Source organism: Bactrocera oleae, chromosome 4 (assembly GCF_042242935.1).
Source record: "Bactrocera oleae isolate idBacOlea1 chromosome 4, idBacOlea1, whole genome shotgun sequence".
Taxonomy (NCBI): domain Eukaryota; kingdom Metazoa; phylum Arthropoda; class Insecta; order Diptera; family Tephritidae; genus Bactrocera; species Bactrocera oleae.
In genome coordinates, this window is record NC_091538.1 from 67,617,971 (window position 1) to 67,645,304 (window position 27,334).

General features: G+C 32.6%; 1 protein-coding gene and 1 non-coding gene across 4 annotated transcripts in view; both read left to right on the top strand.

Moving 5' to 3' along the window:
* Positions 1-10,770, top strand: part of LOC106620759 (uncharacterized) — a 40,176-nt gene extending 29,406 nt beyond the window's left edge. For all 3 annotated transcript variants that reach the window (XR_011395892.1, XR_011395891.1, XR_011395890.1), the window contains 2 exons: positions 5,288-5,742; positions 10,141-10,770. This is a non-coding gene — a transcript (uncharacterized protein). The remainder of the gene's footprint in view (positions 1-5,287; positions 5,743-10,140) is intronic.
* A 290-nt stretch (positions 10,771-11,060) lies between these two features.
* The window catches only part of LOC138855550 (protein FAM13A), a 36,734-nt gene continuing 20,460 nt past the window's right edge, over positions 11,061-27,334 (top strand). The window contains exon 1 of the mRNA XM_014239373.3: positions 11,061-12,548. The gene's annotated coding sequence lies outside the window, so the exon portion shown is untranslated. The remainder of the gene's footprint in view (positions 12,549-27,334) is intronic.

A 27,334-nucleotide genomic window follows, 5' to 3' on the forward strand; every position in this document is an offset into this window, starting at 1 on the left:
TTTTATCTATTATAGTATAATATTTATTACGAAATCAATTTCGAGTGTTATTTAGCTCTAGCTGCTACTAACGGTACTGCAAACCCCTGATATATGGACTTATGTATATTCACATCTCACAATGCAATAAACACCTACACAATACACCGAAGCTTGCGTCCATTCCATTGACGCCCTTAAGCTGTTTTCGTTCAGATAAAACAAGGAAAAAGGCATCAACTACGATTTTCGCAGAATGGAAGCTATTTTTGCTGATATTTATTCATTTATGGCGTTTTTGTTACATTTCATTCGTGTGAATTTGTGTCAGTGTCATAGGACGGTAATTTTGCGGACTGTGACAAAACATAAACAGGACGAGGAATTCAATAAACTACGTTTTTCTTGCCTATGCTTAAGTGCAGTTCCTTTTGTCTTATTGCTTTTAGAATAAAAAAGTAGAAAAAAAAATTAAACGAGAGAAAAGAAAAAAGGCAAGCAATTCTAGCGAAAAGGCAAGGCTTAGCTTGAGCATGTTGACAAACACCATTGTCTGCATACATATTTTTAGCGCATACTTGTAAGTCGGGTGTCTGTAAATCGATAGTTATGATAAGCCATGACCGAGCGCAGCAGTCAAGTTGCTACCTCTGGGTAATGATAGAAGTAGTAGACAATTGGGACGCAGCTGTATCGCATGTAATGTGGTTAGTTAGCCCACCATACTCAATAAATATACATGTATTAGCATGGATAGACAGCTATTAGTTTATTTTACTTTAGTACGTTCACATCGTGCGATAAACTCTTGTTTATTGATTGTTTTAGTGTTTAGAATTAAACACTACTCAAAAATGCCGAATTTACTCCAGCTTATGGGTAATTATGGTGTTTAACATTAAATGCATTAACGAATGCAAAATGTACACTATTGCATAAACTCGAGTTAGTTAGTTTTTCGCATAAAACACTAACTTATTTTTATCTACAATATTTCACTATTAATAAATAAGTTTTTAAATTAACGCAATACCGCAATTAACTCGAGTTTAAACTAAACTCATTCGGCATAAACTCGAGTTTATTAATCATTTTAGTATTTACCATTAAAGTTGATTAATCATTTTAGTGTTTATCATTAAATACTACTCATAAATGCGGAGTTACCGTTCGGCAATAAACTCGAGCTTATTCGTCTTTCCGATGTTTTACATTAAAAACTACCCATACATACAAAGTTTGCAGTATATAAAATACATCTGTGGAAATAATTAATCATTAAATATATTTTTAGTCTCCTTCAGCATTTTCTAAAATCATGTGCTAAACGTCTCATTATTATATAAAATATTTATTTTGGTGCTTTCTCATTCTAGTAGACTGACCACCTGATGCGTCTCAAAATAAATGTTTTAATATAATTTTCACATGTCGCGACGTAACCTTGAATCACCCGTCTTCACATGTAATTAGGAAAAGTACTGAACGCAAGAATGTTGTACGTTCAACGACACATTTAAATGTCTTAAAATATTTTTTTTTAGATTTTTCACATGCAACTGTCACATAACAGTTTATTATTAAAATTTATGATAGAGATGATTATATTGCGTTGCATTGCTTAAACTTTGCAGTTCTAATTTAGCGTTTACAGTTAATGTATGTCGTCGGTTGTCATGTACTCGTACTTTGGCTTGCTATAACCATATTTCCATTTCTATACAAATCAGTGCAATAATTTCATTTATGCTCGCTCACCATATGCTGCCAATGAATTACCCAAGTGAAAGCTGACTGAAAGCACTGACGTGTGACACACAAATATAATATGATGGTGGTTGGCAATTTCAAGTGTGCATGTGTCAGTGTGGTTGATGGCAACCGAATCCTTTCTCGACATTGCACTGCTGATCTAGAGAGGAAATCAAGCGTCAATTTCATAACGCAGCTCTTTGTTGTTGCGGCGCCTGCGGCTGAGTCAGTTGGCACTTCAGACTTGGTGCAGCTTTTACCCACATACCGTGATAAATAAGCGAATATTTATAGTTATGCATGTGCGTCTATATATATATATATATATATACATATACATATGTGTGTGTGTTTTTGTACTAAAGCAGTTTCATACGCTCTGTCAACACTTACTTGGCAGCTGCAACAGTTGTTTTTGACACAGAAATTTTCTGCGCTGCCACACAAATGTACGTCATTGTCGTTGGCTATTGTTAGTATTTATGCGTGCATATATCAATATCAGTCATGTAACCCTGTGTGAAAGCGTTGGGAGGATTTTTTTCAATAATATTTAAAGCGGTAATCACAGGTAATTACTGGTTCTCTTGCGATCGATCGTGGGCCAAAAGAAGATTCTTCTATACACTTCATACATACAAACAAATGCATCAGTGCATGTAAAATAAGTTAAAAGTTAAAAGTGCCTCAGCTCACACACAGTCAGGGTGTCAATGCTCGCTCATGCTGCCTGCCATAACGCAGTTCAACCAAACTAACACAATTACATAAATACAATATGTATCGATATACATAACGCCCGACTCTTGAAAACGGTGCAAAATTGATGCCAATTGGCATTAATTATAAGGAACTGAGTGAGCCGCGTTATTAAACGTTCGCCAGTTGTGTAATCGAGTACCCGACAGCTGAGCTGGACATTGCCCATCAAGTGTTCCTAATTGTACGTCCGTTTGTGAGTGATGTGTTCATAGTACAATATTTGCCGCACTATGATTGACTTGTATTTCGAGCACCTTTATTGTCGGCATTTCGCTTCATATTGCTCAATTGCTTATTTATTTTGCTTTGATTTTCCCCCCATCCACACGCTCTCCTTGTGCAGTCGTTTGCTAAGCGTTAGTATCCAATTTCTTCGACGCTGCCAAGCAAGTTCTACTCACGTGCCTGTTACACATTAGGTTGAGTATACTTTGCTCTGTGTATATTTAGAGTATATACCGAGCTTTGATACACAATTTTATTGTGTGTTGTTTTCCTTTTATGACTTTAAGCAATAAATAAATAAAATGTCACTTCGAACAACTGCTTTGTCAGTAAGACGATATTTCACAACAGACCTCCATCTAATGGGTACTCTTAAATTCTTTAGAATTAGTGTGAGTCTTCACATACATATTAGTATCGTGCTGTTTTAAATATTGGAGTTTGCTTAATAAAAACTTTCACTATGTCATTGTTTTAATGCAATTGCTTGACTATCGTCATTACCATAAATTTAAAAGGACAAAATGCTGATACGAAAATTTTGAGAATTTTTCGAAAAAAATATATGTTTTCTAAAAAGTTGTGTTACATGTCTTCGAATAGATATTTTTAGCTTTCAGATCCGACTTTCATAAAAACGAATCTATATCTTCTCGAAAGTAATAATAAATTAGATAAATGTAGGAACATATCCCTCTATCTCGCTCATTCAATATAACATCTGATCAAATTTGAATAGTACTGACAAAATCTACATTTTCACATGTTTTAATTCAAATCTTTGTTATCAGCTTTCACATGTGATCCTGAGTCCATACAGGCAAGCCAAAGTTTAATTAAATTTTTGATCCACTTGTTCTACGAGTAAACCTTGGCTTGGATGGTCTCCAGTGCATCAGCGAATTTAAATTTTTTCGGTTTCGGCCCATTTTTAGAGCCCTATTCGCTAGATTATTGGACAGCTATGACGTCATATTCATAAACCCACGTCTCGTCACCAGTAAAGATGCGTTTGAAGAATTTGGAGACTTCAGCTACGCTGCCAAGCAAAAAATGTGCCAATCTAGAAACTTTTTTTTATTGAATTGCCAGTCCAGCTCAAATTTGATCCGATGCTATTCTATAGTAGACAAGACAACATCCAATCATTGAGACTATTTTAAATTCTATTTTTGTCTTGGATGTAAAAATCAATTTTAGAGAGTTAACTTGCTGACCTAGCAAACAAGCTGCGGCAACCAAACCAATTGAATCCTGACTTAGCCAGGTGAAGCTGTTTCTGAGAAAGTCCAATACGAAAAGTTAAAGAAAATAATTGTTTTCTTCAGGGACAAATTAAAGTAGCTTATGGAGTTTTATAAGGGTCACTGTAGACTAAGGTGTCATCTGTACAAATTGATAAACTGCTGTGACACCAAAACACATATTCCTTGATTGCCGCGCATATCATACGCAATTCGTCTGTTGAAATTTAATATAAAAACAAATGCTCCAGGGTACTACTATAATACCCTACATCTATTTTATTAGAATATATAAATTTTTAAACAATACAACAATATTATTTTGTCTAAAATTTACACTTGTGTCCTTGATACGCTAAACCTTGGAGTGAAGGGTGAATCTTACATGCTCAATCAAAGAAACAAAGCTTGGTAGTATGATATAGCATTTTAATAAAGTATTAACATATTATTCCATTATTATTCTAACAACTGGGCGGAATTCATATATACTGAACAGAGAATTCGCGAATTGAAGAGGTTTATTATACATGTATTTTCTAAAGCACCTCATTCAATATCGAGGCTGTTCTAATCTTAAAGTCCTGTCCAGTCTCCAGTGCCTTTAGCGACGAAAAGTTTCCCTTTTTTTTGTGGTGCTCTAATAATGTCAGAGTTATGCTTTATTATTACATACTGCTCGCTGAGCCATCATATTCTTATGAATTAACATTTCTAGTTACATTTTGAAGTTCTAAATTGCTATCATATTTGTTTCCAAAATGTACTACAAACAAAGCTAAAGCGTGTTTTGATGACTTAGATTTTTTTTTCGTTTTATTCCGATTTTAGCTTCTACCATAATAGTAAAACGTACTAAGCAAGCCGATGATTTCGATCTAAGTTTTATATACTTATTTTATATAACTTTTTTTATAATCTTTTTTTTTATAACAGCTTGGAACTATTTTTTGAAATTCCTTTGTATACAAATATGCGCCCATATACATACATATGACCGCACTATATTTTACGCGAATCTGAAATATGATATTGTCATAAAAATAAATTGCTTGCAATTGACACTGACAAGTGCACAAATAAAGATGGTTTTATTAACTAGTGTAGAGTGGAATTGTTCTGACAATACGCTTTATACTTAACTTTATACATGTACATACTTACAATTATAAAAGAAAAAAAGATTTAATAATAAACTAATAAAAAATAAATAATAAATCGAAGTATGTTTTGTTTACTTTATTTATTATAGTATAATCAATCGAATTGCTAAAAATTTCCGAAAACAATAATTTTTATTTTCTATATTTATTATTTTATTGCAGCTACGTGTAGAAGAAGATATAGCGAGTCGTCATCAAAAAAGGCATAAAATCACAAAAATTGCGAAATCTCAAAAAGTAAATACGAACGAAAATCGCCGATAAAGCAAATTTTGGGTGAAATCAACAATTAAACGTTACAGCAGGAAAACGAAATAACATAAAAATTGTTTCAACGATTTATTACAAAAAAAAAAAAAATAAATAAAAGTCACCAGCATACTCAATTGCAACGAGAGTATTTTAGTAATCGCAAATTCGCTGCGTCAGCTAGCCGGCAATTCGCATATTTTTCGTGCAAGTTTCGCATTGCATTTCGGCCATGCAACACACCCATCAAACGGACCAATCAGCTTTACGTATAGCTTGTGGCATAACGGTGTAAAAGCAGCATAAAACAACGCGAGAGTAAACGAGAGATAGAGAGCACATGTTTCGGAGTAAAAGTTATCAACGTGGTAAGTAATAAAATTGATTTCTACACTATAACCCCGTTTATAGAACATTCTAGAAATTTGCCGTAGTACAATTGAAAAAATATGTATGCACTTAACATAGCTATTCAAAAAGCAACAAACGGCCTTGCAACATAACGGGACCACGCATAAAATTGCTCAGTAAAGCAAGCGCAACCACACTGAGAGCATAGTTGGCACAACTGAGCATAAGAGAGCGCTTACTTTAATTGAATATGCTTTCTGAAAGAGAATATGCTCATGTCGAGGAGGTGGTTATGTTGCTGCTCACACCTATTAACATATGTACATAAGTAGTAGTTACTTGTGGTGATTTTGTTGTTGCACAGCTTGTACATTCATAACTTCACTGAAGTGGCGAGATCCCTACAACAACTCATTCATAGCATATCTATGTATAAACTATGTGGCGCTCAAGTGTATCTATGTCTGTTTCCATTTATTTGGGGATTTTCCATTGCTTTTTTGAGGGAGTGGTATGAATGTGGCATGAGTGCGGAGAGCATGGCACGCTTACTCATCGCTTTACGCGCGCTAAAACAAAAAGAAAACATTTATGGTACATACAGCAACATAAACTCCAATAGTAACTGCATTGACGGCCAGTGTTGCCACAACAAATACCTGTGAATTTTGGCCTACTTTTAAATAGTCCCTCAGTTTTTGAGATATTGATCTAAAATATTGCGCACGTAATTTTCTACCCAAGAAGCTAGCCTAACTGACCGATTAAAATAAGTTATCTTCATGAAATTTGGCATAGGTTATTATTCAAGGCAACGGTATAATCTCTAATGAAATTGTTCAAATCGGATTTCTATAGCAAATAGCTGCCATACAAACTGACCGATGAAATACAAGTTAAAGATCTTTTTATATGATTTTATGCTACATGAATGTGCCTGTGAAGTATATTATGGCTTGGAAAGTATACATAGTTCTCTTCTTAGTCAAGGTTTCTGTATTGCTGTTTCGAATTTTTCATTCTCCTTCCAATATTTGGTAGATCTTCGCCAGATCAGTCGTTCTGAGCATTTTGAAACTAGTTCCGAATGCCGAAAAATCTTTTAAGAAAAATTTTATTTTGCCGGACTGAAAAAGATTGAAATCATTTACAGATGGCCGACAGTTGCATAACCACCGTTTAGTACAATTTTATAAGAAAGTTTTGGGAATTGTTTTCAACGTTTCGGTACAAATATCTAAAGTCCCAGAAGAATTGATGAAAATTATTTAGCCTCTCGAAATATACTTAAAAAAGAATTGAGGATTGATTGGTAATTATATAATTTCATCGGTCTAATTATATAGAGTATTGACCTCCGTTAGAAAAATTTGCATGACCTCGAATACCAGTTTTCAATTATAATAATCGATTAATAATACCTTAATTAGAAAAAAGTGATTTGTAAATCATAAAATGACTAATAAATTGTAAAACAAGCCTTGAATTTGATTTTATTGTAAGATAGCGTTATCAGGTTTCACTTAATTGACATTTCAACATTTTTAATTATACAAGGCATAACGAATGAGATCATAAAAATTAGAAGTATTATATATCCGATGATATATTGATATATAGTAATATATATGGAAAAGCCCTTAAAACTCAGAGGCAAATTTACCCTTATTTTTAGACTTTTACAAATACGGCAACAATGTGACATGGTGCACATGTCGCTGAAAATTACGAACCACCAACGAATGCGAGTAATAGAGCGCAAAATGGCAGCGTGAAAAACGTGAGAGAAACGTGAGTAAACAAGCTAGAGTAATAGCGCTACGCTAACAGCCGGCTGTAAAGTAAAGAGACCACATAGGGCCATAGTACAACATTTACATGCCGCCATCATCGCCCAACAAGCCTCTTCTTCTTACAACAAATTTGCTTGTTGATGAGACTTTGGTCTCTAGGCTGCTTGGTTGAATGATTTGCGCGCTCCCACTGTTGCCGCTCGCTTTGCTTCCGATTATTCGTGTCAGCGGCAGATAGAAATTGCGTCTTTCGCATGACACAACGTGAATCGGACGGCGACTACACGCGTAGTGTAACAAATAGTGCTCTTGTAGTGAATAGTATATTTTCCAAGTGTGTGTTCGTTTCTTTTTTCTGGTTTAACTAATTGAAGCAGAAAGCCGCAGTGCACACAAATACATATATATATACATACACGAACATATCAACTAACGTGTGCATTTCGACATACATATGTACGTAGCTGTAGACAACTTGTGCTCGCGGTAAGTGTGGAGGGGCAGAGAAGAGAATATGTAAAAAGTATAACCAGTTCTTCGCTGTGCTGACAATCGTGGGTAGTGGGCAGATACTAATTATAGTGTAACAATTTTAGTTTTAGCAAATAAATTTATAAATGAAAGTGGTGGCAAAAACTTGCAACTTGTGTCTAGAAATGCTTTTTGTGAAAATCCGATAACACAGCGTACAAAGTTTGCGGTGAATAAATTGCTTTAAACCTCTTATTGGACACAGAGCGATTTATTGATTTTTGACTATAGTGAGAAGATGTGAAAAAATACTTTGGTCAATCATATAGAAGATATTAATATTTTTGTGTAACGGAGTAAAATGCACTTTTGTAAATTTATCAGATAGATATCAATTTTAAGCGCCTTCATCTGATTTTTTCCATTAAAATTTATAATTATTATTTTTTGATTATCTTCAGAAAGTACTGTAACGTTCCCCCCCAAAAATGCTTGTTGATGATAATGTATTCATTTGATTCAGTTTTTCAATTCTTCAACCACGACCTCTTTATTTTTCTAATTCAATATTTAAATAGGCTGCCAAAAGATTTATTAATATATTTAAAAGTTTATAGTCAAAATAATTGTACTTGATCAATAGTATGATAGTATGATTCCGAATTCAAGTAATGTGTGGACCAAAAAATTTGTTCGGAGACACTTTCAAAAATTGCAAAACACCTTGCACTTAATTGTTTTTGAGATATCTGAGCCGTAATCTGAAGTTAGATTTCTAAAATTTAAAAACTTTGGACTCAAAGACTGCTTGTACATACATATGTAGATAGGGAATTCCTCAAGAGTGCAAATCAAACTGCAAAACTGGTTTCTGACAAAATTTCTCATTAAATCCTAAAAATAATTGTTTTGTACGAAATTATTCACAAAATTTAATTTTTTTGAGAACAGCAAAGTATTGGTAATATAAGAAATATATTTAGGGCACGAGCAGCTTTATGATAGAAAATTGATTTTAGGGCAACGTTTTAGCTCGAGTGCATGCCGATTAAGGGGTTAATTCATTTGTGTCAATTGTGCCAAAAAATTGCAAGTTTTATTCGAATATATTTATTTATATCGAACTTTATATGTGTATTGGAGTGTATTCTCCACAAAGTTGAAGTTGATCTGTCAAATAGTTTCGCAGATATTAGCGTTTTTTGAGAAAATTTTTTCACTTAGTGTAATCGGCTCTCAAAACTTTAAAAGTGTTTTTCGCGAAACGTTGCGCCCAAAGTTGGTGCGGAAATTTACTACGAAACATTTTGAAATTTTCACACAACCTTCTTTGATTTATCAAGTAATGTTCGAAGGAATAAGAGCTTAATAATAATTTCGATCTTTTAAGCCACTCTGAAGTATATTTTTTTTTCACAAAAAACTACGTTTCTTGCGCGCCGTAATTTTGTCAAAAATCAATATTTTAACTATTCTTTCGATCCTATATTAAACAATTTTAATAATAAATTTTTAGATTTTCGATCTAAGATAATTTTCAGTGAAACCGTTTATCTAGTTGAGATCAGCTACGGGGTCAAGGGAATCTTAATTTTTTTTAAATGACACGCCAATTATTAAAGTATATAAAATTCTGTAAATGTACAGTATTTTTATTTAATTATTAAATAAACTACGACGGCATATAACACCTTAATGCATAGACAAAGCTACTTACATATATAAAGTAATTGTAATAAGGAGGGCTGAAAAATCTGTACAATTTAAAGCAAGCATAAAAAATTTTATTTTATGAAAAAAAAAATTAATTCGCTTAACCTTGAAAACCACTGTGCGAGTTAATAAGGTAAAAAAATAAAATAAAATACCACTTCGCTATAATATTATAATCAATTTGAGTTATAGAGCGTTTTTCGTTTTATTCTTTCAACGTACTTTCGAATTGTATTCTCAGTCTTCAAACTGACTTCAGCTTGCAAATAAATTGTGTTGCCATCGCTGACTTAATTAATTATTGAGTCCAAGCCATAAGACTAGTTTTGTTATGTGAAATAACTACATATATACACGTAAATACGTTTATATGTACATATACATACATATATATATATATTTATGAAACACTTATGTATATTCTTTTTAATCTTACAGATAACGGACCTTCCGAACAAAGTGCCCATAAAAGTCATTGTGATTGTTGCCGCATAGTCTGCGCTTAAAAACTCAAAAAAAAGTGATTGAAAAATATTTTATTAACTCAAATAGAGCAAGAAAGCAATAGAAAAAAATTATCAAGTGCCAAAATCGCGCACATGAAACTGTGAACAATCGAACCATCTTTTGGTAAACTTCGTTCCACGTTACTAAACAGCCGCCGAGTTGTGTGTGTAAAACCGAAAATTTAAAAACTTATTAGTATGTGTGTGAAAAACTGTTGTAAAGTAGCGTAAATACACGCCACTAACGTCAGGAGACACCCACACAGACACACACACCCCCACACCGTACACAACAAACCCTCCATGCTAAGATATCGGCTGGTGTCGACACATTTCCTCAAACAGCCGTAGATTGTTTACCGCCGCCGAGCCAGCCAAGCAGAGACGAGTCCAGCCGAGTCGCGTCAACGAACGCGAAACGAGTGCATCACCAAAAGTACACCAACAAATACATAACGAAGTGGAAGAACAAGCATACCTACACACACCCACACACACACACGAACATTGATACACATACGCATACATAGATATACGAAAACACCTGGTACACATTGAAAAATACGTCGTAGGCTAGTACGCGGAGCCCGATAGTGCGTGTGCGTGACTAGCGCGGTGAATGAGAGAGCGAATAGTGGAAGCAAGAAGCCACAATACGCTTGCGTTCAAGTCGCGAGCACGAGAGAGAGAGTGAGAGAAAAGAATAGCAACGTAGTTTTCAAGCGTTTTGTAGGCGCAACGCCTGAAAGCCTAAAAGCCGACTATAGAAAATAGTGAAAAACAAAAGCGCCGTTAGTAGAACGCTGTGGGCGTATAGTTGTGACACTTTTCTGTGGAAATTCGCCAGTTGCATTTGTCGAATTGCACATCTGGATAATACCGCGACTATTCGGATAGGCAAACGCTTCGAAGTGTCTTGAATTACGCCGCCATTAACTGCGCCAAGCATAAGCAACGGCGCTGACGACAACACCCACGATTCGGGTGCAACGCAGTCGTTTAATCAATAAAACGCAATACCGTTAGCGGTAAGCTAGACATTTCGACTTACAGCTCTTAGCTGATAACAACCCCATATCGATTCGATTTCGAAGCGGATAGTGGCGATTTATTGCCGAATGCGCTCAGCCAAGGCACAAAGTGATTATTTGGGCTGATTACTTTAATTGTTGATTGTTGAGTGGATTCCTAACGGTTTCATACGGCATCATAGCTGCGGTATTCCTTGGAACAGGCTCATAAAGTGAAACTTCGGGCGATTCTGTTTTCAATCGCCAACAACAACAGAAAAAGCGGAAGCCGTGTACCCACTTGGTATTCGGATCGTTTTAGAGGTTACACACGGGGCCGTGGTGACTTCTTCTCATCTGGCGCTGTAACTTTTGTCACAACGTATTCGCTAAGAGTTTTCCGTTTATTCGGTACGTACGACAACAATTTCAATAGCGAAAATGTGCAGAGATCGCGATATGATTTTGCCATAGATCAACGTAATCGCCAATATAAAGTCAAGAAAAAAATTAAGCTAAAGTAAGCGCTGCGCTAGAGTGTGTAAGCCAGTGAACAAACGTTGAGTGTGAGTGAAAGAGAGGACGCTAAGAGGCGACTGAACGTGCAAACTAGTTAAATTCTTTCGCCGAAAAATTTGCGATAAAATTCGGAAATCTCAACTGCACAGAGCAGCTGTGACTTTGGAGTGCTTAAGTGTGCGAAAATTATAACGGAAAAATAACGAAAGTCGATAAATTGAATCGGCTTGTAGCAACGAAACGCCTTGCAATTTCGCTACCAAGTTAGCAACGCAAAGTTTTTTTTTAAGTATTTAATCAACATAATCGTTATCGATAACATCTACGCATCACTCAACGCCACATAACATAATATTTCGTGTACGCGCTTTATATGCGCACGCAATTTTTCACAGTGTATATTCGGTAGATTTTTAAGGTGCCCATAACCTCAAATAAATTCTGCAATGTGACTGTTGAGCGTCGATTTTTCGTTTGCTTATAAACTACGTCTGCTGCCGACAACGATTTATCGTTCGTTCAGTCGAGTGTGTATTTTACCAAAACCAGCCAAAGAGATCGCTTGAGAAATTGTTAGAACGTGTTGAAAAATTTCTGATATCGAAGTAAACATTCTAGTGAAATTTAGCCTATTAGATCTGTGTTTTTTGAGTTTAAACGTAAATATAAAATAGCATAAAGGATAAATTTTTACCGTTAATTTCGTTTGCTTGTGTCAAACGGAGAAACTAACAGGGCAAGGATTCAAAGAAAAAGCGGCAAGATTGAAGACTTTGCGAGGAACTTTTGGAAGTCTATTAAGGCTTGCGTTGTGAGTATAAATATTATTTAATTACAGTTTTAATAATTATTACAAAAATTATAGTATAACTTCTTTAAACTATCAATAGTTTAGCTTCAATATGTTTATGATTTTTTGTATAGTGTTTGAAACATTGCATAATTCAGAATGCAGTTATATTAAAAATTTTCAAATTTCAAATATTATTTCACAAAAATGCTATATATACGTATATGTATATAGCAAAACGACTGGTAATAACTATTAGAAAATAAAAAAAGGAGCTCAAATAATTTGTAAATAAAATTGAGATAGTTAAAAAATATTGCCTACATTTAGGGTGATCTTCCAAAGAAGCATACAATTTCTATCAGCTATGATATTAGAATGATTTGGTTTAGGTCAAATATGCATAATTTTATTTCATAACTTGTTGCCTTTTATGGTAATTTCATAATGCCACTCTCAAAGAAACCCTCATCCGTATTGGCAAAAACGGGAACACTGGATTTTCAAAAGCTTCCCTTGATTCGAATATTTTTACCAGAAAAATCATTCGCCTTAGACTGGAACGGTAGTAATCACTTGGTGCCAGGTAGAAGCATAAAAACCTCCCAACTAAGCTCGCATAACTTCTAGTGAGTCACTATCGATGTGCGTAGCCTGCTGTTGTCCTGATGAACGCTAATTCCTTTCCTTTGGCCAAAACTGGCTACTTGTGTGGGATTGCTGACTTCATACGGTGCAATTGTTGACAGTACATATTCGAATTAAGAGTTTGGCCGTAAGGGAGCAGCCCAGAGTAGATAATTTCCTGGTATAAATTTTCGATAAACTTCTCTGGTACTCGTTGTCAAGATTTCCACACATTGAAAAATGTGAAAAAGAAAATCATCAAAATAGGCTGAGAAAAATACAGAAAAACTTAGAAGTTACTCCAAAATATTCAAATGATAGCATAGGGTGCCCAATTTAGTGCTCCAGCTTTCCTTTTCTTTACCACCGATAATTGTAAGTTCTTTCCAAAGTAAGTAATTTTGACATTAGTTTGATCGAGCTGAAACTTCCTTTTATAATTCAATTCGCGTTCACTTATTTATAAAGGTTAGTTTTATAAGTTGTACAATTTTATTAAAATAAATATTAGAAAAGTATACGAAGTTAAAAATTGATTTTGCTTAATCGCAAGAAAATATTATGGAGAACATCGTCTCTGTAAAAATTTCTACAACGCGAGTTTCATAGATAAATTTTACAGTTTTATAAAATTGTTTCGGTGTCATTCATAGACATTTGAAGATACCTAGTTATTTTGCCACAAGAAAACACGCTCAATAATTATATTCGCAACATGAGTGATAAGCTCTACCCTAAACTGACCTATCACAGTAAATATTTGCTCGAAGATCGTTTACTATATAGTACGTAACTTCACCGTTATCAAGTAAACGGCTGTTTGACAAGCAGTAAATAATTGCGTTAACAACACTTTTATTTGTCAAAGTCAAACAGAGGCGTGTCTCAATGAAGAAACAATACAATTCCAAAGCAAACATGTGACTACAAAACCATAATAAAATGGCTTGTTCCACAAATTAAGTGGTTAGCAAATACAAATATACCAAAAAAAAAAATATAAAAAAATTAAAACTAAGTTATATTGGGCTTTTGAAAGGAATGTTCTTCAGCAAGTATAAAAACTGACAATTATAAAAAAATGAGGGCAATAAAGCCATTAAAGAATCAAAACTCTTGAATCTGCATTTAAGATTGACAGATTTTAATGGAGCAAACACATTTTGTGGGTTCAAATAACAAAAAAAAAAAAAAACAGCAATGGAAAAAACTTTGTCTCAAAATCCTTAAAATCGCGCAAAACCTAATATTAATCGCTTTAAAAAGATTTGTCTTCAACTCACAAACGCCCTTTAAAATTGCCAGTTCAATACCAAATTCAATATTATAAAGCAACAATCGCTTTACATATATCATACAGCACATAAATATATACTTATACATACAACTACATACGAACAGATTAAAGTTAAATACTTTATTGCATTCTTCGAATGACATTTACACTTAGTCACACACATCGTGTTTGATTGTTTATTTAATATCGCGGCACTGCCTTGACCATATTACAAAATTGTGTAGACGAGTACTTAAGCGTTTGGTCTGAGTACTTAAGCAACAGTAGCGCGAAATATAAAAAGACAGCGCTTATATGGTAAACAAATAGTAAGAGAAATAAATATCCCATGTATGTACTTACAAAGTTGTGAATGCATTAAGAAGTATATGTATACCTCGAATCATGTGTGAATTCTGCGAAAAAAGTAGTCAAACCATGCAGAAAATGAATGCTAATAAGTAAATATACATCTGTATAGTACACGCCTATACAGTATAAAATTTCAAAATAAATATTTAAAATATTCTTGTGGTTATTCTTCCACCGATATTTTTGTAAAAACATTTGTTAATAATATTATAGACAAAAACGAATAATTTTGAATTTAATGTTTCTTGTCTTCTTTGAGGAGTTATATCTACTTGTGAATTTCAAAAAATCGATTTTTATCGCATATGTATGTATCGACATATATTTCAAAATACTCTCCGAAAATTTTGATCCGGCAAACAGTTCTGGAGATATGAGCATGTCTCTAAGAATTTTTAAACTTAATGTAATCGGATACCAAAAATTTGAACGTGTTTTTCTCGAAACGGTGAGGAAAATTTCTCGCGAAATTTTTACTCAACCGTGCTAGATGTATTTATCAGATAGTGATCGAAAGAGTAAGATTATTGATAATAATTTCGATTTTTTAACTACTTTGAAGCGTAACTTTTAAATCTATATGTTTTTTATTCAGTTTTTAAATAAAACGCCTCTTTTTATTTTTCACTATACAAGTATATACTTACATATACATAACAAATGCAAAAAAAATGGAACTACAAAATATTTAGTTTGTATTTTAATTGTGTTGGCAATTCTCTTGTTAGCTAGCTTCTAATTGAAATTTCCCAACTAACACTTTTAATTCAAATTTTTGAAATCATATTCAAATTTTTTTTCTGTTTCTAGGTTTGTATTTTATCATATTAAATGGCAACCCTATTCACAATTTATTTTTTAATGCTGCACATTCCGTTTGGTATACTTATTTTTTTGACTTTGTTCGGTTTTATTCAAATGTATAAATTTTTATGCAGCAATGATGGCAACCCTATTCACAATTTTTTTTTATACAGCGCATTCCGTTTGGTATACTTATTTTTCTAACTTTGCTTGATTTTATTGTAATGTATACATTTTTCCAATATACATAAGTGGCAACTCCGTTAAGAAAACAATTATAAACTATGGTTTTAACATTGAAAACTTCTGGTAAACAATTTTTGTGAGACAATGAAAATGCTTTAAAATTACTCACTAGCTGTGCGTTTACATTTAAAGTAATATGGCAACTCTATTCACATAAATTTTCTCAGCCTTCTAGCAATGCTTTCATTCTTCCATAAGTTTTTGCTTAATTTTTTAGGTTAGATATTTGAGTGATATAATTTCTCAAAATCATGCCGGATTTGCAATAAAAAGTTTAATTAATTAATTGACCAAATTCTTTAGTTGCCCAAAATGCATATTATCCAAAAGCTACAGCAATTAAAATTATCTAGAGCGCAATTTGTCAACCTAAAACTGACAACCTCAATCATCATTAAGGTTAAGCAAATATGTCTAAACAAATACATATCGAAGCCATTCAATAAATCAATAGACGGACGCACATACGCAGTGTTATAACGCAGCCTGTTGAAACGTGTTGCATGTACGAGAATCCATAAATAATTCGAGAGCACTTACTTACACCTGCCTCGTGCGTATTCGAAAACAACACTACATTATAACATGATATATGCAGAATAGAAACCCGTTGATTGACCTGCAACGTTGTCTATGACTACTTGCATAATTTATAAGCCACTTTGTATATATTATGTATGTGTGTGTGAAAAGAATTGCGCAGCTAAAGGCAGCCATTGTAAACTTTGAACACCTGTAAGCTTTCTATTGAAAGTAGTACGACTAGTAAAGTGCGCCTAAAAGCACGCAACAGTTAAATATTATGCGACAATGACAGTAAATGTGTCACTACCACCCCTAATGGACATAACTACACTCATACTTACATTCAACCGTATATATGTATGTATATGCTTGAACTCGTATGTCATAAGAACGCCTTTTAACTTAAATAAAAAATCCATAAAGCTTATATACGCTACCCTTTTCACCTCCTTTTGCCGCGCATTCTTTGATTTAGCTTTTCACTTACGTCCACGATCCTACAAATCCCCTTCTGTTACGCTATAATTCTAATACAGTGATTAGGTAATTTAAGTAGCAAATTTTACACTTTAGATTACCATACACTCGAGTATGCTACTTTTCCCAGTTGTTAGTAATTTCTGTTGCACGCTAATAAGCTGCGTTTTTTGTACTTTGTACTTGCACTGCTGACACTTTAATTCGAGCTGAAAGTGTGTGTCAGGTAAAGTAGACACTTTGGCCGGCTAATTCGTACTTATTCTGTATTATAAGGCATTTACTTTTGCAATAATGTCATTACTCAGTAATTGAATTGGCTCGCCTTGCTGTCATCTTGAGCGGGTGATGTGCTTTTTAAGGGTTCATCGATACTGATGCACGATATTGTACTCGTATGTCGATAGCGAAGAATATAGTGGGTTGTTGAGAAATAGTTTATATCTGCTTAGATACTTTTAGGTTCGTTTTACTTTAGTGATAATTATTATGAACTAAAAAGTGAGATAACATGTTAAATATGATTGGAAAGCAAACGAAAGTATCGATAAGTTATAATATTATGATTATTTCTATCGATATTTTAACAGCACGATTTTAAGATCGTGTACTACACAAACTACAAAAAATTTAACATTATGAAATATTTCACAGCAATGATAATAAAATCCAATATTAAGAGTAAATATATTTATGCAAAAATATGTGCCTTATGTTTTTTATCTGTGGAAAACTTCAGTACCCTGCCAAAGAGCTTGTAACATTCGGAAAATCGATTTCACCCATGTGCTAATATATACTTTGCTTTTTAAATTACATAACAAAAAAATTAGTCAAATCTAGACTTCTGGTCAGTCAATGACATCAGGCGACGTTCTGCGTATTCTTGCTGTGACAGTAATTTTTTGATTAAACTGGGGCGTTTCATGGATCTCAAATTCTTTATTTACTTACCGGCAAAAAGTTTTTGCACTCTCTTTAGTAGTTGTCTTCGTGGTCAAATCCAAAGTAAGCGTTAACTCCGTTATAAAGTTTTAAATATTCCATAAACTATCTTATTTTAAGAAAAATTTAATTTTTCTCAGGCATTCATTCAAACCCAGAGTTTTTAGTTATAAAATCGATAACAATGCGTTAACCTGTATCATTATATCGTCCATCTCTATGTATATCGCGTGGGTAGATTAGTTAGCTCATATTTGTTGTTGACCGGCTTAACTGTTGTCTATTCGTTTTCAATTACTTTTTTTTTCAAAATTGATTGTCAGTTAGGTACAACTAATTAAATTACTAATAGCTTATTATTTGTTTGACGCGTGACTGAAATTTTAATGAGCTCACGAAACCAAAGAGAATAATACATTTAAATATACTTACATGCCGGAAATTTCTTCTTTTTTTCATATTAGTGGCATCTAGAGTAGACACACAGTCTGAATGAATAAAAAATGTTGAACAATAATAAATCGTATTTAAGTTTAATTTTTTTAGTTGTTGTTGTTTTTTTTATTTATTTATTCTTGCTCTCTACGTTTCAAATCGACAAAAATAGCTTTCTAATTTTATTACCTCACAGATGGTATTTATTTATTTAGTTCATTTATGTAGTATGGCATTCCTCTAAATATTTTTCAAGTAGCTCAAGTTATGTGGTAATCATATATACAAATATTACTTTTTAATATACCTTGACTATAGTGGTACTTAACTTGATATTTCAATTATTATTAGTAGACTAAAGAATTTCTGCTATCATTTTTCATTATCTTTGTCAGCTAGTATTGTTTATTTTGGCCAAAACTAAATGGAACAAGGTAAAACCAAAAATAAGTAAACAATCGGAACATTTGAGGAAAGTTTTTTTTGTCCATAAAAAATTAATATATGGCAGACGCAAAAATAGTCTAGTCTAGTATTTGGTTTGTTTTATCATTGGCATTTTATAAGTTTCTTTTGTTTACTATTTTGAAAATTTTTACTATTTCTCATAACAAATTAAGCTGTTTTGCTGAGAATTCCTAATGCCATGTTCAAACAATTCAATTGACCTACCATTTAGTTTTATTATTTAAAAATTTAGGTCATTATCTTAAGCATAATTAGTTTAGGAAATGTCATTAGGTTAATTAAGGTCGAATTTTCAAGCAAAAGATATAATCCCACCACTCCAATTATATTTTTTCGCAAATTTTTAGGCATAGCTGCTATATTGTCAGTATCTAGCTAGAGATTGGAAAACTGCCCATTAGTAGAACTTAAATATCAAATTTTATTCTTTCATGGGATCAGCATAATGAAGGACATTTTATTTCATTAATATTACTTTACCTTTGTGTCAATTTTCTTTTATCATATTTTTTGATCGAATTTCATTCGGCAGCTTATTATATGCACACTTACATTTCTAAACCTTCTCTTTGCTCCACTTGCTTTAAGGTCTAAATACTACCCAAATGTGACAGTTCAAAAATAGCTTTACTTCCACATCCTATTGCAAAATTTTTACGCAAACAATTGCAAGTTGTAGTTGAACTTAAGTCGCTCGCCTCCAGCATTCATTGAATGTCGGAAATTTTCCACAGTGTTGCTGGGCATTTAGTTGTAAATTAGTGTAGGATATTTAATGACATATGTGATAAATTATTTATTAATTATTGTTCATTTACACTTTATTGTAATATTATCTAAATTGTTTGCATGTCGCGCCAACTTGTGTGGCTTCGTGAATCTTCAAATTGAGTTAATAGACGATAATTAGTTGAGCTGTGCATCGTGGAATGCTTAACAATTCTCCGAGGGAATCATTACCGTTACCAATTACTTATTTGCCAATTTAATAATAGCATTTTCGAGGGGAATGAGGGGAAATAAAATGTCGTGGTAAATTAACTAATAAATGTTTGGATTGAGTATATTTTTAATATATGTAAATGTGATGATAAAGAGATTTGTAATTTAAATTTGTAACGGAAATTGTATACTCGACAAGTATCACTGGTTACTCTTGATAATTTTTCAGAGTTACTTTGAGAGGAATTTCTATTCTTATCTCGTTTTAGTTTAACTATTATTGTGAAAGAATTGAAAATTAAAAAAGCTAGTTTTTTATTTTCTTACTTTGTTTGGCAAACAAATCATATTTTTCAGATCGGATTACTTTTGCATATAGCTACCTTACAATCTGATCAACAAAATCAAGATAAATATATTTTTATACCATTTGATGCTATAATAATTACATCTGTGAAAGGTATTATAGCTTTCGTGCAGCCGAAGCTAACATTCTTTCTTATTTTTACTCAAATATTTGCATACGTTTTTAGCTAATGTCGCCAAATTTATTTTGATAACGAATAACACAAAAAAAAAAAAAATTGCATGAAACAAAAATTTTATTACTCAAATATTTGATGACATAAGAAACCCGATCACGTTCGCTACCAAAGCGAAATAATTAGTAAAACATAGTATGTAAATATTATTATATATACACACTACTATAACACTTCCGCTGTTTTTTTGTGTTGCTAAACTGTCGAGTAATCACTAATTTGTCATAAATATTTGTTGTCGATTGTTTTTGGCATTGTTTTGCCTGTTATTGATGTCTGATTGATAACAAAGTATATAAAAATATAATACTGTGTACATAACAGTATGTATGAATGTGTGTACGCAGCGAAGTTTAAATAAAATGTTTTATGCAAATGTGCTGATGAAATATACTAAGCAAAAGATAACAAGACGCTTACTTATTTACTAAATAATAAATCATAATTGCCGCGCTGAAATGTAAATGAGACATTTATTTTGCTTCATTTCGCCTTCTCTTCGTAATTGCCGAATGACATGCAATTTTTGCTCACTTCTTCACCTTCTACACACATATGCGGTCTCACGTTTGTGTGTCTGTGCGATATGCCACTTTTGATTAGTAGTAGTAGCAGAAACAAGTTGCTAGTTTTATCGATGCTTGCCAAAACTAACGTTATGACACATCGAACCTATCAAAAACAAATTTACATACCTAAATAGCGCCCATCGTATAGCTATTCTATGTTTTGTAACACGAATACATGCCGATTTTGGTTATTCAACACATCAACCGAGTGCCAATTAAATCGATAATGCCGTTTTCTTACCCAAAATTTTCCATTGAACTCCTTAATGCAAACCACAACAACAAAGCACATACTGCACGAAAATGGAGAGATTCTCTATTTTTTACGCTCCATTTGCTGAGAGTCACAAAAACAAACACGCACACTCTCAATTAAGTTGTAATTATTAACTTGTTGTTGTTATGTTTGTCTCCAGTAAAAACGATAAATTGCCAAAACAGTCGAGACAATGCTGTGTCTGTAGTATTACACGCACGCTGGAAATAAGTAACGAGTATCTAATCAATCTTACAAAAGTCAACATATACCTACATACTCATTTATGGGCAGATACCGGTATACGGTGAGCATAACAAAATACCAGCTGAATTTCAATTCGAATTAAAATTATCGAGTGAATTTCTTTCACTTTTTTGTATTTCAATCTAAAACAAAAACAAAACAAAGCAAAAAACAAAAAAAAAACAAAAAAAAATTGTGCATAGAATCTTAAGTTCTCGAAATGGTAAAATTTTTGAAAGTCATTAAATAAAGTTTGAACTTTAATTGACTCTTATGGAGATATTAAAACTGTTGACTTATTCCGGAAGCCCAAACTCTTAGTTAAAATATATCTTAAAATAGTGTTGCCAGATACCTAAAAGAAAAAAAAGGAACAAACGCGTAAATGAACCTGAGTTAAGCCTCTGAAAACTATTCGGCGTGCCTCCCCTCCTAATTAGATTATCGTGGAATAGAGTTACTATATGCCTAAAAAATAAAACTAAACAAAATTTAACAAAATGTGTTCTTCTAAGTAAAGCTTCTAAAATTGGTTTAAGGAGCCTCCCTTTTTAATTAAAATATTTTTTTTATGGATTGCCATATACCTAAAATCTGGTAACTGGTAAAAATTTCGTAAAATGTGTTACAACCGCCCAAGAAAAACTTTTTGAAAATTCTGAACGGCTTTGACTTCCAACAGAGTTACCACATGAAAAAAAAAGAATTTGTACTTGAAAAAATGATTTTAATCATTTTTTTCTGCACACCAAATCAGCTTCTTTCAGTATATTCTTTCTAATCGGCTTATCTAAAAAAAATCGCAATATTTCATCCGATATTACAAATAATATATATGAATATTTAATAATAAAAAAATTTGGTTTCCTTTTTATTCATTTACATAAATAATAGATGAATTTAATAATTTTACATATTGTATTTACAAAACACTTTATACCCACCGTTTCGAAATCACGCTGCATAAATTATGAAAATCTAACATATATCATACTACTACCGCTACTATTTTAAAAATCACATTTAATCTTGCACAGCACCACAAACATCGAACTACATCTACGCATTTTCCGTGACGTGTTGTGTATCCTTGCCCTAGCAACGCAACGCCAAAAATTAAAATATCGTTAACCACGAACTTCTCGCATTTCTGGTGGTCAGAGCAAAGGTAAAGCCCTATGATAATTACCGAAACTTTACTCTTCTTAGCGGTAGTGAGTGACACGCGTCACTAACTCTCACTTAGTAATCGTTTTATATCTTTTTTGTTGCTTTTTTATTTTATATTATATTTCTTTTTTAGTTTTTTTATTTAATTTTTTGTTGGGTTTTTTGAAAGTGTACATACACACAACCGGCTTAAGAAGGCACTTAAAGAGATAGGTACTGTTTGTTTTCTCTTAATTGGTGGAGGTCATGGATAATTTGGCAGGCAGACTTGTAATTATCCTTAGAAAACACACGCACATCATGTATACTAAATATATACATATACATATACATATATATATATATATATATATATATTCTGTGCGTCCTTTTTGTGCTTGCGTACCTTGTGGTTATGAATTTAGTAGCCACCAAGCGGATGTCGCGCGAGCAAGTGAAAATGAATTACGGTAATTTCTGTATATTCTTTAGAAGCGCTGTGCGCTCAGTGACTTTGATGAAAACTATATATATTTTGCATATTTAAAAAAAAATAAATATTTAATAAACCGTAAACCTTCAATTATTTGCTTTGAGCGGAATGGTTGCACCTAAATTCACTTTAAAAATAATTAACGTCAGAGTGGTGAGTCACAAATTTCTTGTTTTGCTTAATAGTTTCTAACTATAACTAACATTTCAAACGAAACGTAGTGGCCTCAAGAACCACATAATTGGAAAAAGTTAATTGGAAAGCGCTCTCTTTCTGTAACGGAGTTATACATTTTGTTTTTTGCTTTTATGTATATCGAATGTCTTTGAAAATACTTCCGATTATTTAAAGTTGCTCCGGCAAATAGTTTCGGAGATGTCAGCATATTTGTAAGAATTTTTAAACTGAGATTAATAGGTTCCAACAACTTGAAACTCATTTTCCTCGAAACACTGTTTTCAGAATAGGAATAGCATAATTTCTCCGAAACGCTGTACAGACGTGAAATTTTTACACGACTTTCTTTGTTATATTTGACACGTAATAATCAAAGACATACCGCAACGGACCGGCGTTTAAGCTGTCCAAGTGTGATCCTTCTTAGGATCGACCTTTTACCGATCTAACCTAACCTAATCAAAGGCATATGGATTTTGATAATAATTTTGATGTTTTAAGCCACTCTAAAGTGGAAATTTTTTCACCTATAATAATGATACATTTTGTTTATTGTTGGAATTGAAATAATTTTAAGCGAAAAACTCTTCCCCACCGCCAGACACCTTTTTTCGAAAGTACTCCTTGAGCTCAGATACGGCATCAAAGGAATCCAAAATTTTTCAAAATGAAACACTTAGTATTAAAGCACATTAAATTTTGTAAAAGTACAGTATTTTTATTTATTTATTAGATGCAATGCCTTTTCACAAAAAAAAATTTTTTGAATATAACCACTTAAAGACAATCCCTGAATATTTCCAGGGGAAGTTTCAATAATTTGAAATACTTTCTAAGTATTGGATATATGACATAACACATATTGTATGTAGCAATATAACATAACACAGCATAACATAAAGTTATTTAAAAACTCATATTTACATAAATATATGTCTCTCCACACGCATAAAAATAACATTAAATTTTAATTGCATTTGTCTAGGTTATACATATTATATGTACATACAGCTATTGTTGTTTTTATTGTGTTGCTACGAAGGTTTTTGGCTTCATAAATCGCAATAGCTATCCGAAAGTAACTACACAAAGCTTATTTTTTCCGATTTTTTTACATTTATTTTTCATTAGTTTCAATTTCAAATACTTTTGTTAGTAACAAGCACCAAAGATAAGTTTATTTTTTTTTAGTTTTGTTGTAAATAATCATGAGTATCATGCGGTGTTTCATATGCTCGAAACTCAATCAAATTCAAAATTCAAAACAATTATTTTGAAAAGCTAACCCTTCGAATATATTTTTGATCCAGAACTGTTTATCTTAACATTGCGGTAGTCAATGATAGAATTCTAAAAATTTTTAGCACTATTTGTTGAAGTACATGAATAAAAGCTAGGCCAAACATCCGTCAATAACTGAGTGCCAATTTGTAATATTGTTTCTATCAATCGCATGCCATTCACTTGTAGGCAAGTCAATTGCAACTTTTATATATATATATATATATATATATATATATATAGTATATTGAGTATGTTTGCGCATGCGCAACCGCATTGAATTTGAATGACAACAAACAGCAGTTTATTTATACTTGTAGTTGATGAAATATTGCAGACATTTTAATTTATATTTTGTTTGTATCTTTACAATTGTTTTTGTTTTTTTTTTGTGACTGGAATTTTTTTTCGTGTATCGTGTTTTAATATATATTTTTTTGGGAGTTTCGAACGGTGTGCTTAAGTTCATCGCCAGCGTAAAATTCAGCAATAGGAATGCGTGTGTGCAATAATAAAAAAAATTGCTACCTTTTTTGCCGCACCCAGCGTGGGAACTAATTCTGTATTGTAATGGCATTTTTGTCGATTTCCTTATTTTGCGCATATTTCTAGCTCAAGGGCTGAGCATAATTTTGTCTGGTAAATATTTCTAGAAAAGTTTGTATGTATTGCATTAAAATGCAATTTGTTTACCTCCAATTTTATTTACTCTAGCATGACAACCCATGAGAAAACGCAAATTTTTGAAGTTATGCCAGATTTTGTTGTTACTGAGCAGTGATGTTATTGTATTGCTTGAATAATTATGAAATTAGATAATTTGTTGAAATCAATGTTGTCAATTGCGTGACAAATTGCTTGTCAAATATAATTAAAATATATATGTTGACTTAAGATAAGTTTTGATTTTTTAAAATAAAATATATTGAATTAGCAATTGCGAAATATACCTGCTACGTAATGACAGTTTGCCCTGTGCACCGCGAAATCTAATAATTAAATTAAAATTAAACATAAATTTGTTATCTGTTTAAATCTTTATTGCTCTAGTTCTTGCTGCTTTAACAAAGTAGCATGATTTTAATCGATTTGAACTTTATTTAGTCTCGTTTGACTTCAATTTTACGAGTCTAACTGTGTCCACTCTGAAACAGATATATTAATCAAAAGTATATACAGCGTGCTACTATCGGTCGGATGATTTCTGTTTTATAGATCAATCATAGAAATTAAAATCAAGTCCTTGTATGGAAAACTTTTGTATTTGATAAGCTATCTGCACAAAATTTGAAAGGGATTATTATCTAAAGCAGCAGTATAATATTCGAATTGTTCAAATAAGACCACTATACTTGCAGCATATATCTGTCATACATCAATGATCGTTAAAAATCAAGCCCTTGTATATAAATTTTTTGGTTTTTTTGTGAATTGTATTATAGCTTCAGTGCAACTGATGTTAACGTTTTTCTTGCTTTAAACATTTTTTTCCACGCTGCAGTTCCTGCGTTTATTATCCGACGTGTGAATATAGCGTTAACACCCACAGCAGCTCTAATTTATTATTGTCTACAAAACAAACATTTTGTTGATAACAATATGCTTCTCGCTGAAGTTCACTTAATGCTAAATGATTAAGTAACTAATGCAGTTCAAAGCTATATCGCCGTTCAGCATCTGTTTATCACACAAAAGGTAGGTACACAACAGATAGACGCACACGGCGTATAAGTAACCTCACACATTTACGCGCATACTGTGGGAAATGCTACGGCTGTCTGGATTACAAAGCAGCAGCGTGAAGAGGCGAAAATTGCAATTCTCATTTGAGTAAAGTTTTGCTCGTAACGCAAAATTTTGCGTAATCAAAATAATAACGTATAAGTTTGCAAATTCAAATGGCACATAGCTGGTATTTTATCTGTTATCGCTGATAAGCTTTTGCTTGGAATGCTTGTAGTCATAAGCTCTTGTGATTACGTGTGCCAATTTGGCTCACTAGTTTGTTCCAGTTTAAAGACAATTTTAGTGGTAAGATTCTTAAACTCATAAATCTTCTTATGTGTACGTGGTTTTTTGAAAATATCATACGTTCTTTCGCTAGTATGAGGTAAGCGTCACGTGCGTCTTTCGGTTGCAATCTCCGCATGAAGTATGCAAATATTGCGCTAACACTAAGAAACTGCCAATTATTATTATTTTCCAATCATCTTGTTTTAAAGTAAACATATATAACAGGTATAATTTGCGTAGATAGCTTATATTTGCACCTTTTTAGTAAAGACGTGGCCATTACACCACTATCAACTAGTTCAAAGTGGTTCAGCATAGCTACATCTGCCTTCAACTGGCTTATACCAAAAACCTTTGACCGCTTGTTGTTATATCGAGCCGTTTTCATTGCGAATTTAAAATGTATTAGACAGTAAATACAATACGTGCTAAATGTGAAGCGGAATAAATACCATACAATAAAAGATCGTTTTAGCATAACAAATGCTAATGTAAATCCATTAAAAATTTAAAGGCTGAGAGGAGTTCGAAAAGTTGTACATATTCGGCAACTTGAAGCGGTATTTAATTTAGAAATGCTGCAATATTTTTATATTAAGCGCGTTTTCTCAGTAAGCGTAATGTCCACAGCATCTAAATAGTCAATCTAAAATAATACTGAAACCTTTAAAATATGAAACGTCATTTTACAGACAACTGTTATCTTTGTTAATCGCGAAGTAATAATTTCTATAAATCAACTGTCTCGCTCGTTTGGCTATAGAGAATTTTTAATTTTCCTCAACGTGATTTTAGCGTCCTAGTGTCAGACGATGAAGGTTGTTTTGCTCAATATATGTAAGCGTATTTTCGTTGATGTAGACTTATACTAAAATATACTTCTTTTCATCGAGAGCATGTAAATATAGATAGCACCTATTTGCCATTTATCGGCGCGTGCCTAACACCTCCTCACTGATTTGTT